We start from the raw sequence: 12,074 nt of genomic DNA, 5'->3' as shown, positions 1-12,074 counted from the left end.
GCTGCTTAAAACAATTCTGAAGAGGCTTATGAGGAACTAAGCATATTATATTCAGGTTTGTTGACCTGAGAAATTGGCATTGAACAGTATGGAGACATTTTAAGAAGCGCTTACTTATGTTCTCTGATGAAGCTTCTTATTTCGGTATTAACAACTTTTCGGTATTACTTACAGCAGATTTACTGTATTTACAGCAGCTTTTCTGTATTATTTACAGCAGCTTTTCTGTATTTACAGCAGCTTTTCTGTATTACTTACAGAAGCTTTTTTGTGTTTACAGCAACCTTTCTGTATAACTTACAGAAGCTTTTCTGTATTACTTACAGCAGCTTTTCTGTAGTACTTATAGCAACTTTTCTTTATTACTTAGAGCAGCTTTACTGTATTTACAGCAGCTTTTCTGTATTAATTACAGCAACTTTTCTGTATAACTTACAGCAGCTTTACTATATTTACAGCGACTTGTCTGTATTGCTTACAGAAGCCTTTCTCTTGATCTTAACTGGGCGGTCTCATTCAGTGGGTAACACTTCCATAAGCACCTACAAAGACAGCCAGTCAGGAAATGGAAAATGGCCATGTACAAATGGGTTGTGTCTGTTTTTGCTAAATAAAGTCATACAAATGTGAAAAGTGGCCAAAAATAAAATACGCGACTAATGTAGAATATGGGCCGTTTAAATAATCTTAAAATAGTCTTACAGCAAAATTAAAATGAGAAATGTTAGATACATCTACTAGATTTCAGTTGAATAAGTTGGTCCAGCACCTTACTACTGTTTACTGCTTACTGACACTTACTGCTGAATACTTGACCCCTACAGTGAGATGGCATTTTGTTGGCCCATCAAGGGGAAGGTCACTGCAATACAAAGGTGTACTGAATGATCACCTTCTTTCTTTATAGAAACATATCTGTCCTGATACGAGTGGTCTCTTCTTTCAGGATGACAATGCCTAAGGGTCATGAGGGGTCATTGAATGTTTGTTTTTGTTTTTTTTGTTTTTTTTTGGAGGTGTCCAGTTTTTATCAAGTGTTATATGCTAAAACATATATTGCTGATATATTGCTGATTCTATTTACATATAATTATGTAATTAATTCAGTAATGTACAAAATGATAGTTATGCAATGAATTACATTTAGATTTGTATCAACAGCATCAAGTCTGTTCTTCTGACTTTATTCTGCTTGTTTTGTTGTGAATAGATGGTAAAAATGTGGGGGAAAAGAATATTTTTCTTGCTGCAAAACAAGATTGTGTATGCAACCAAGAGTGTAGGAGTAAGTTTGACATTGGGGGTGACACACTTGCTACTATGAATCTGTCACTGAAGTCACAGAGCTGAGTAGCTGCTTGAAATCAATTCTGAAGAGGCTTATTAGAAACTAAGCATATCGTATTACTTCCGTTTATTGACCTGAAAAATTGGCATTGAACAGTATGGAGACACTTGTATTGTTCGATGAAGCTTCTTATTTGTCAACTTCTTTTCAGCAACCTTCCTGTATTACTTACAGCAACCTTCCTGTATTACTTACAGCAACTTTTCTGTATTACTTATAGCAACTGTTCTTTATTACAGCAGCTTTTCTGTTTTACTGCAGCTTTTCTGTATTTATAGCAACTTTTCTGTATTACAGCAGCCTCTCTGTATTTAGAGCAGCCTTTCTGTATCACTTACAGCAGCTTCTCTGTATTTTAGCACCTTTTCTATATTTACTTCTCTGCATTACTTACATCAACGTTTCTGTATTACTTCCAGCAACTTTTCTGTATTACTTACTGCAACTTTTTTGTATTACTTACAACTTTTCTGTGTTACCATAACTTTTCTTTAGTACATCAGCTTTCCTGTATTACAGCAGCTTTTTTATATTTAGGACAGCTTTTCTGTATTACATAAAGCAACTTTTCTGTATTACAGCAACCTGTCTGTTTTTACAGCAGCATTTCTATATTACTTACAGGAGCATTTCTGTATTGTAGCAGTTTTTTCTGTATTTACAGCAACATTTCTGTATTACTTAGAGCAACATTTCTGTATTACTTAGAGCAACTTTTCTGCATTACTTACAAATTTTCTGTGTTACCATAACTTTTCTTTGTTACAGCAGCTTTTCTGTATTTACAGCAGCTTTCCTGTATTACAGCAGCTTTTCTGCATTTAGGACAGCTTTTCTGTATTACTTACAGCAACTTTTCTGTATTACAGCAACCTGTCTGTATTTAGAGCAGCATTTCTATATTACTTACAGGAGCATTTCTGTATTATAGCAGCTTTTTCTGTATTTACATCAACTTTACTGTATTACTTACAGCATCTTTTCTGTATTATTTACAGCAACATTTCTGTATTACTTTGCATTACTTTCACTGTATTATAGCAAGTTTGCTCTATAGAAGCTCTGTCTCTCTTTCTCTCTGGTGTGTGTGTGTGTGTGTGTGTGTGTGTGTGTGTGTGCGTGTGTGCGTGTGTGTGTGTGTGTTTGTGTGTCACATCTCCAGCAGACTGTGAGTAACCTGTCCACTCTGAAATATTCATGTCTGAGAGTGAGAGTGTAAGGAAGACCACAGAGAGAGAGATTTATGTAAAAAATCCCCCTCTTGCTCTTTCTTTATTTTATCTGTATCTCTCACAGATACATCTTTGTTTCTCGTATCTTTGTATCTTTTTTGCTATCCTCTCTCTCTCTTTCTCTCTTTCTCTCTCTCTCTCTCTCTCTCTCTCTCTCTCTCTCTCTCTCCGACTGTTGTCTCATTTCTCTCTTTTTTTTCTCTTTCCTTTTTATATAAAATAAATATAACAAATGTATCACATTTCATGTTTTTTTTTTTTTTGAATATTAAAAACTCAGCAAATAAATACACATTTTGCACTAAATTTTGCACAAAAAATGTCATACTTAAGTGTGTTCTCTATTGTGGATGTGTTAACTTATTTTCTCTCAGAAAATCCAGAAAACCTAATTTAACAAATAGTATTCAAATGTTTTCATACCGCTGTGTACACATTAAATTTTGATTTTACATACAGCCCCAACTTGAAATTGATTTACATATAGACCCTGAGTTTTTCCATTGTCACATCATTTTGTTTGGATGACATTGTTATATTATTATATTTATTATGTGTAAAAGTAAACATGCCATTATTGCCATAAAAACACTGACATGTGCCACACAGCCAAAGGACAAAACTGCTTGGGGCACCATGTTGTGAAACAATGGTGAGAAATCAATGCAAAGTGCAACCAGTCAATACACAAAGCAGATGATCATTTCTGCTCCTTTTGTTGCAAGCAGTGAATGATTATAAGTCTACAAATAAAGCCAGCAGAGAAAAAAGTGGGTAGATGAATGATTGATTAGTGTAATTGTTGTTTTTATGTCATTTATTAGCATAGTCATGATTTGCAACAATTACCATCACCAACAACAGTAGCAATGATATGTCAAACTCACCTCGAATAAAATAGTAATGAAAGTATTCCAAATTTCCTTTAGTTCCTTTCTAATTCTGCACATTCAGTTCCTTCGTTTCAGTTTAATTTCATTCTATTCTGTTGATTCTGGTGAAAGCTGATTCCTCTCACTTTGGATCTTTAGCATTTTAGATTAGACCAAAAAGATTCAATAGGAGAAGAATTGAGCCTAAACAAATGAGAAGGTAGTACCACTTTCTCAGCCCCGCGCTCTCAGCCCCGCACTCTCAGCTTCGGATATGATGTCGCGTAAAGGTCGAGAGGCTTGCCATTTGTGACATGGAGAGTGCAAGAGACATATAGATGACTATCACCAGAGAACCAGCTTTGTATTACTACATAATGTTTAAGAAACCTTCAGATATGAATCTGAAGAACCATTTCACCAAGAATTATGCAAGCATGAGTTCTATGCAGAACTCATAGTTCTAAACAGAACCTTTTACTTTCTTAAAGAACCCTTGAAGTACCCTCATCCATCCTTTTTAAGAGCGTATGGGATCAAAACACCAGGAAAATAGGCCACAACTGATACACCAGCAAGCTATTAAACACCCATTTCACAACCTCAGTATTCTCTTTGTGGGAGTTTCTCTTCATACAAAACTGTTGCCTCACTTGCACTTGAAAGTAGCATTACTACGTACTGTATACACTTTGGTGCTAAAAAAAACAAAAATGTCATGTTAAAATTCTCTCAGAAGGGCAGGAAAGTGTGACTGCAATTCCAAAATGAACCACTAGGGGCATACTTGTAAGAAAATGATAGTGTGGGTCTGAAAGCGAGGGTCTAAAAGTGCTGTACAGCAGGTCTGCAATTGGATACTACCGAAACAAACTGATGATAGATGCTGCATGTACTAAGCATTAAGTTCCACTGCAGTTCTATTGGGAACTCAGTATTGCTGTTTGGTTTTGTTAGTCATTATTTCATTGTAGTAGCTTGACTTTTATTTAAACATCATGAATATCATCTTTTATACACCTCAGGTTGCTCTACACTCTGAACAACAATGGTTCTTTAAGCATTCCTCAGCAAAAGCAATGGTTCTATGTAGAAACATGAACACTCAAACAACTGTTTGGATGGTTCTTTGCATGGTCAAACAGTTCTTCTTTTATGATGTAAAACCAGTTGTTTTTGGTTCTTTATTTTTTTTTTTGACAACCGTTCTTTATAGCACCAAAAAGGGTTTCATTTTTCTATTATTATAAGTCAAAGACCCTTTTTTCAGTACACATTTAAAAATATGGCTCTTCAAAGGTTCTTTAGTCAAACAAATGGATTTATTTAGAGTTCTGTATATGCTTAAATGGTTCTTTGGTTACTCAGATTAATAGAGAACATGTTGTATGTGGCTCTATACAGAACCTTTTTTAAAATAATTCTATATAGCACCAAACATGGTTCCTTTATTGTTACAAACCCTTGTAAAGAACCTATTTTGGTGCTACATAGAAGCATTTTCAAAAAGGTTCTACATAGAACCATATACAACACATTCTCCATCAATCTAAAGAACCTTTTCACCATGCTAAAAACCATTTAAGCCTGAAATACAACTATGGAGAACTCATGGTTCTAAATGGAACCATTGCATTTACTAAAGCACTATTGAACAACCATCGTGATTAAGTGGGTACTATGTAGAACCCATTTTTCTAAGAATGCTGCAGGGCGTTCATGTTCTTAAAAAAGGTTCTGTAAGCGTTCTTTAGTAAAACATTGTTTCCATGTTGCACCAAAAAGAATTCCTCTATTGTTACAAGCTTGACCTCAATTGACAAACCTTTTCAAAAAGGTTCTATATAGACCCATATACAAAACATTCTCTATGAAGAACCATTTCACCATGCAAAGAACCCTTTAAGCATGCAAAAGGTTCTTTGAGTGTTCATGGTTCTATATAGGACTATTGTCTTCACTAAAGAACCTTTGAAGAACTATCTTTTTTAAGAGTCCAGCGCACAGGCTCTGTCTCAGAGCTCATTTCATATTTATAACCCTTCTCTTGTTAAATAATTGAACCTAAAATAACAGACTAAAATATCAAACAGTTGCGTGTCACCATCTTAAATCTGGGACATGAGATAGCAGAGAGATTGAAGCCCCCACCGAATGTGGGAGTCTCTGGGGTGGATTTCTTTGTCTGATCTCATGATTCTCTGAAGGGTCTTCACTAAAAATAAGCTCTTTGTTTTCATGGCCTTGCCTTAGATTATGTACTGCATCTTAGTAACTGAAAGTAATATATATATCCAACATTTCTCATAGTATCAGAGTTTGATAAGGTTATTCAACCCATTTCCAGACATGTTTATGTAAATCTAATCAAAAGTGATCTTATCCTCTGGCAGATCAAGCACCTACTGCTCTGGCAGATCTAGCATTATTTCTTGAAACATGCAAAAGTATGTGCTAGCACAGCCAGACAATTTCACTTCATAAAATTCTTTAATCCCTTAAATGGCTAAAGATTTATTACAAACCTCTATAACCTAAGAATAGCTCGGCCAGTTTGCACTGAAGTCCCTGTAGTTACTAATGATAAGTACTAATAACTACTAAGTTAATAATAAGCCTTAGCATGTAAAAAGCCTTGGATTTTAAGGGGTAAAACCTTCATCTTTGAGAGAGAGAAGAAAATCAAACTCCATTCTTTCTGCAGATCTGAAAATATCCACAGGTATTTCTGTCCATCCTTCCATTGTGAGAAGACAACTTAACACTATGAGACTGAAAGGATGAATAGCTGTCAAGAAGAAGTTATTGAAAAATGGTATAGGCAAAAAAAATTACTTTCATGTCTGACAGGTGAAGTACAAGAGACAAATGAAGATAGTGTGAAATATAGAGTGAGAAAGAGAGAAATATTAAAAGATAGAACATGAAACGAAGAGATAAAAGGAAAGAAACGGAAGGGGAGAGTGGAAGAGGAAGGAGAGAGAGACAGAGAAGAGAAAGACAGAGGGAGAGTGAGAGAAAGAAAAAGAGATACAGGGAGAGAAAAAAGAGAAGAGAAGAGAAGAGAAGAGAAGAGAAGAGAAGAGAAGAGAAGAAAATAGAAGAGAAAACAAGATGAGAAAAAAGAGAAGAGAAGAGAAGAGAAGAGAAGAGAAGAGAAACATAGAAAGTGAAAAAAGAGATTAAAGGAAAGAAACAGAAGGGGATAGTGGAAAAAGGAGGAGAGAGAGATAGAGAAGAGAAAGAAAGACAGAGGGAGAGTGAGAGAAAGAGAAAGAGAGCTGGAGAAAAACTGAAAGATACAGAGAAGAGAAGAGAAGAGAAGAGAAAAGAAGAGAAGAGAAGAGAAGAGAAGAGAAGAGAAGAGAAGAGAAGAGAAGAGAAAATATGGTAAAGAAAGACAAATGAGAGTGAAAGATAAATTGAAAAGGAGAGGAATAGAAAGATACAGAGAGAAATAGAGTAGAAAGGATGCAAACAATATGCTCTGATTGTAGAGTCAGGTAATAATGGATTTGAATAAGGTTTCTAATAGGTGTCCTTAAGTGCCGGCCTGAGCCTTACCTTTTAATTTACGCTGTTAGTAATCTCGGATAAATCACCTCTATTTTAATCAGCTGACAATATCTCACACCATCCACCCCACCTTCTCACCCCCCCACCCACCCCAAGTCCCCTACTGTGCTGCAATCAGTCGTCTCAGGCACAAATCATTCACTCTTTCTGCCTGATTGCCTGTTACTATCCCCCCCCTCCCCACACACACTGGCTCTGTTTGCGTCCGCTGTGTGATTGGTAATTATATTTCATTCAGACATGTTGTCCTCAGGGTGACGGAGTGGTGTTGCCATCCCCGCTTGCCCTGATTACAACCTGATTTGCCTTTCAGTCCGAGGGGCTTCTGTTTGCTCAAATCGTCGCACGCGCTGAGGCCCTAATTAAATAAACCGATCATTGATGCAGCTCTGATATGATTAAAGCGCTGTAGAGTTAAACTCTAGAACTCCATTCATTTATTTACTTATTAATCTTAAAACTTACTTCTATGAAACTAATATGCCACCCATGTTGTCTAGCTATCAATCCACATCAGTTTAATTCTTCACATTTTCAGGGGTTAAAGGAATAGCATTTTTCACATTAATCTCAATGTGCTGCTGATTTTTTCATGTTACTTAATAAAACAGAGAACCAGAACAACAGAATATAATAATAATAATAATAATAATAATAATAATAATAATAATATTAATAATAAGTTCAATTAATTTAGTGCCTTTCTCAAATCCAAGGTGGCTTTACAAAAAGATCCGAAAATAACAAAATACATAATAACAATAAATAAAACAACATACACACACATAGCTCTACATTTCCAACAGCTAGTGAGGGGGGATTACAATGATCACAGTATAGAGTCACTTAGCTAGCCCAAAAAGAGTCTTTAGCTGTGGGGAAAGTCTCACACCGCAACAATGGTGCATCACACAGCCAGCCAGCCCAGGAAGACTCGAAGGCCAAAAATGTCCTTAGCTACGAAGGGGTAGCATTTTCCTGCAGCCGAACACCACCAGTCCAGGCAGCCTCATAGCTGCAGTGCAGAATCACCCAAGTGGCCGGCCCAGGCAGCAACATAGCTGTGATGTGCCATCGATTAGGCAGCCGGCCTGAGAGGCCTCATAGCCGCAGCGTAACGCTGCGCACACTGCCCAACACTGCCGGTCCAGCACCAACCAAACAGCCTATCCAGCAGCCACATATCTGCGATGTCATGTCGATCAGGTCCCCGGTTCAGGCAGCCTTGTAGCCACAATACAGCATCACTCAAGTGGCCAGTCCAGGCTGCATCATAGCAAGCATCACCCAAACAGCCAGTCGAGGAAGTCTCTGAGCCACGGGTGGAAAATCACTCTTGGCTGCTATCGTGGTGGAATGATGGCAAATTCCTCAGCCAGCAGGGAAACTTCAAAACATTCACACAAACAATACAACACAAAACAAATGAAAAACCGATGTAAAGCGGCAGCCTTGTTGTGCCAGCATACTTACAACGGAACGAACATGCTCATGCATGTTACAATAGAAGCCAATGGGCAGAAACTATAATTGCTGTTATTGTTTGATTCAGTAAAACTCAACGTTTAGTTTTCTATGACGGTAAAGTCAGGTAGCATGGAGACAACGTTTGTTTATTCATAAATGAAGTTTACTGCCATGTTTTATTGTTAACTTAATGGCTGTAACATTTCATCACATGACACAATCCCACAAACATAAACACTTAAACGTCTCTGACGATGATTTCTGCCAGTAAACTGTCTAACTGCTGTTGTAGTAGAATACTGGATTGAGCAGAATTTCAGATTAACAGATTTCATTGGCTCTGTTCTTAAAACAGCCTGTTCTTCTGACATCAAATCCCATGTTTGGCCTGTCTCCCTCCTGTGCATGGAAAGCAGCTCAAGCATGGGAAACAAATAAGTGTAGAGTAATTAGTTTTAACAGATTTCCTTGCATACAATTTTAGCTTTTAATAAGTTTTTTTTTTTTTAATTTGCACAAATTGTACTAGTGAAAGTTCTTTTCTTACTTATCAAAACTGAATTTTAACTATTCAAAATTTAACATTTACTAGTGCAATTATAATTTTCACATGTATAAATTTAATTCCTGAAGTCAATATTTAAATATTTATTAGCTGAATTGTTTTGTGTGTGTAAACTGAATTCCTGAGATCAATAGTTAAATATTTTCTAGTTGAAATTTTAATGTTCATGTGTGTAAATTGAATTCCTGAAATCAATATTTAAATATTTACTAGTTGAAATTTTAGTTTTCACATGTGTAAATTGAATTCCTGAAATTAATATTTGAAATATTTACTAGCTGAAATTTTAATTTTCACATGTGTAAATTGAATTCATGAGATCAAGGAAAATAGGAAATAAAAGTTAAAACAGTTCACCATAGTAATTAGAATTTCAACAGGTAAATATTATTTTTCATTTTGTGGAAAAAAATGACTGATATTTTCTGATAAAACTTTGGTAACACTTTCTATGAATGTCACCTTTGTAAGCGTCTATAAACACATTTATAACATGTTATAATGTATTCATAAGGCATTATAAACATGATTATACATATTTATAAAAAAAGAATTACACTGAATTACACTTTATAGCCATGTTTATTATACACTATGAATTGTTAATATAATGCATTATAAATAGTGTTAATAACATGTTATAATGTCAGTGCCAAAGAAGTCAGTCCCAGCTTGGAGAGTGTAAAGTAAAAACAAATACCAAGCTAACGGTGGTGTACATTGACTTTCCCACATTGGGTAAAACACTGATGGCAGCACTAGTTTAAACTCTGACATTTGAAGCCTGTAATGTGCTTTATTACGTATGTTTTAGTGTTTCAGTAAATTCTTCAGTATATACTTCAACTTGAAGCCTCACTCTTAACACTGGAGGAGGTTCAGTACAGTACGCTTCACTTTACTTAGAGCGGACAAATACGACTTATGAGCTCTTATAATTTGTTACGATCAGTACTTATAATGCATTATGTTAACAATTCATAATGCATAATAAACATGGCTATAATGTATAATGCATTTTTATAAATATTTATAGCTATGTTTATAATGTCTTATGAATTCATTATAACATGTTATGAATGTGTTTATAGATGCTTACAAAGGTGACATTTATAGAAAGTGTTACCAAAACTTCTTTTCTATGCCACTTTCTATGAATAACTTGTCTATGAGAACCCATTAACAAATTCATAACACACCATATAAATATTTCAATATTTATCTAAATATTTAGAAAAATGCATTACACTTTATAGCCATTATTATGCATTATGAATCATTAATAACACATTATAAGTAGTGTACATAACCTATTATATTGCACCAAACAAAATCCCAACTTGTAAAGTCCATTATGACTTACAAACCTATCAAGACATAAACATAAACAGAATGTATATAATTGTCATTAAGATTGTCCTTAACCCCATTATAAGAGCTTGTAAGTTGTAGTTGTCAGCTCTCAGTAAAGTGAGGCATACTGTACTAAAGCCTCCTCCAAAATTATGAGTGAGGCTTGAAGTTGAAGTATTTACTGAAAGATTCACTGAAACACTGCAACATACAAGTAAAACATGTCTTACAAGCTTCAAATGTCAGATTTTAAACTAGTGGTAATTTGTTAAATTTTCTTCAACAGGGAAAAGTTAGAGTACACCACTGTTAGCTTGGCGCTAACTTAACACTGCATGTCCAATAAGTCCTAGCAGGAACTAGCATTACTGTAGTGATGATAGTAGTGAAGGTTTTTAGTGGTTAATGTCAGAACTGGTAAAGGAGCAAATATTTGTAGCCGTATAAATGCATTATAACATGTTATTAATGTGTTTATAGATGCTCTTAGGCAGGGTATTCATAGAAAGTGCTACCAAAGCTTTTTGTTTTTTTGATTAAAAGTTAAAAGTGTTTTTTCTAAACACTTCTTCCCTTAAAATTAGTCGTTCTGTTTCTGAGAATTTAGATTTTTCTTTTATTATGCCTTTGTTTTCATTTCTAGCATCAGTTCCATTTTAGCAGCCAACCAGAGCTTAACTTGGCTTGAGTCTTGACCTCATTTACCTGTCAATTTTGATTGGCTCTTGTGTAAGATACTGCTGCACTAATCACTGCCAGGGTCACTTTATGAATAGGCCTCATTTACCTTGTTGCAAATTTCACGTGGCTCAGCACTACTACTGCCAAGTTTTATGAATCTGGCTCGACGTGTTTTCTGCTCATATCTGCTCATATCTGTGTTTTAAATGGAGTTAACATTGTCTGTGGTAATTGACTGTACACTATAAATGTGCCAGAGCGTGCCTCTATAAAAGCAAGTCTCTGCACCTGATATATCACTATCTATTTGGTAAAGGCATGATAAACAGTTGAAGTCATGGATCTAAACTCTAAATTCACCTGGTAAACAAATTAGGATTGACTCTGGGCATTTTAAGACAGAAGAAACTCTGGTATTTCTTCAGTATAGGATGGTATGTTGAATCTACCAATAGCTGGAAGCTAACTCTCATTACCAGCAGTCAATTGGGTGTATTTGTATATTATACATCATCATTTTCTGCATAACATTTTACATGTCCAGCATCATGCCTCATCAATCCTTACCAAGCCCACAGCTGGCAATTAACTGACTAGAGTGAATTAAACATTTCCAGAGCATCTTTATTTTTTATTATTATTAATAATTATTCATTATTAAACACTGGATCTATATGGAGTATGCTTATTAATGAACCCAGCAATGAATATGCACCTTGATAACTCTTATTAGGCCTTAACAGACCAGCAACAGGTAATAAATTAGCTGCTTATTACTACATTATTAAGCAATAACTAGAATAAATGAACACTTTTTAGGTGTAAGTGTTATTTAGTGGTGACTTACTTTTGCGGCAATGATAAAAATCAAAGGGAAACTCTAACTAATATGAACAATATTGATGGGATACAATGTAATTAATAAAAGCTCTTTATTACCTAAAGAGCATAATACCTAATACACTGTCCCATAACAGCTA

The sequence above is a fragment of the Colossoma macropomum genome, unplaced genomic scaffold, assembly GCF_904425465.1.
Source record: "Colossoma macropomum unplaced genomic scaffold, Colossoma_macropomum, whole genome shotgun sequence".
Taxonomy (NCBI): Eukaryota; Metazoa; Chordata; class Actinopteri; order Characiformes; family Serrasalmidae; genus Colossoma; species Colossoma macropomum.
Note: the sequence above shows the minus strand (reverse complement) of the source record.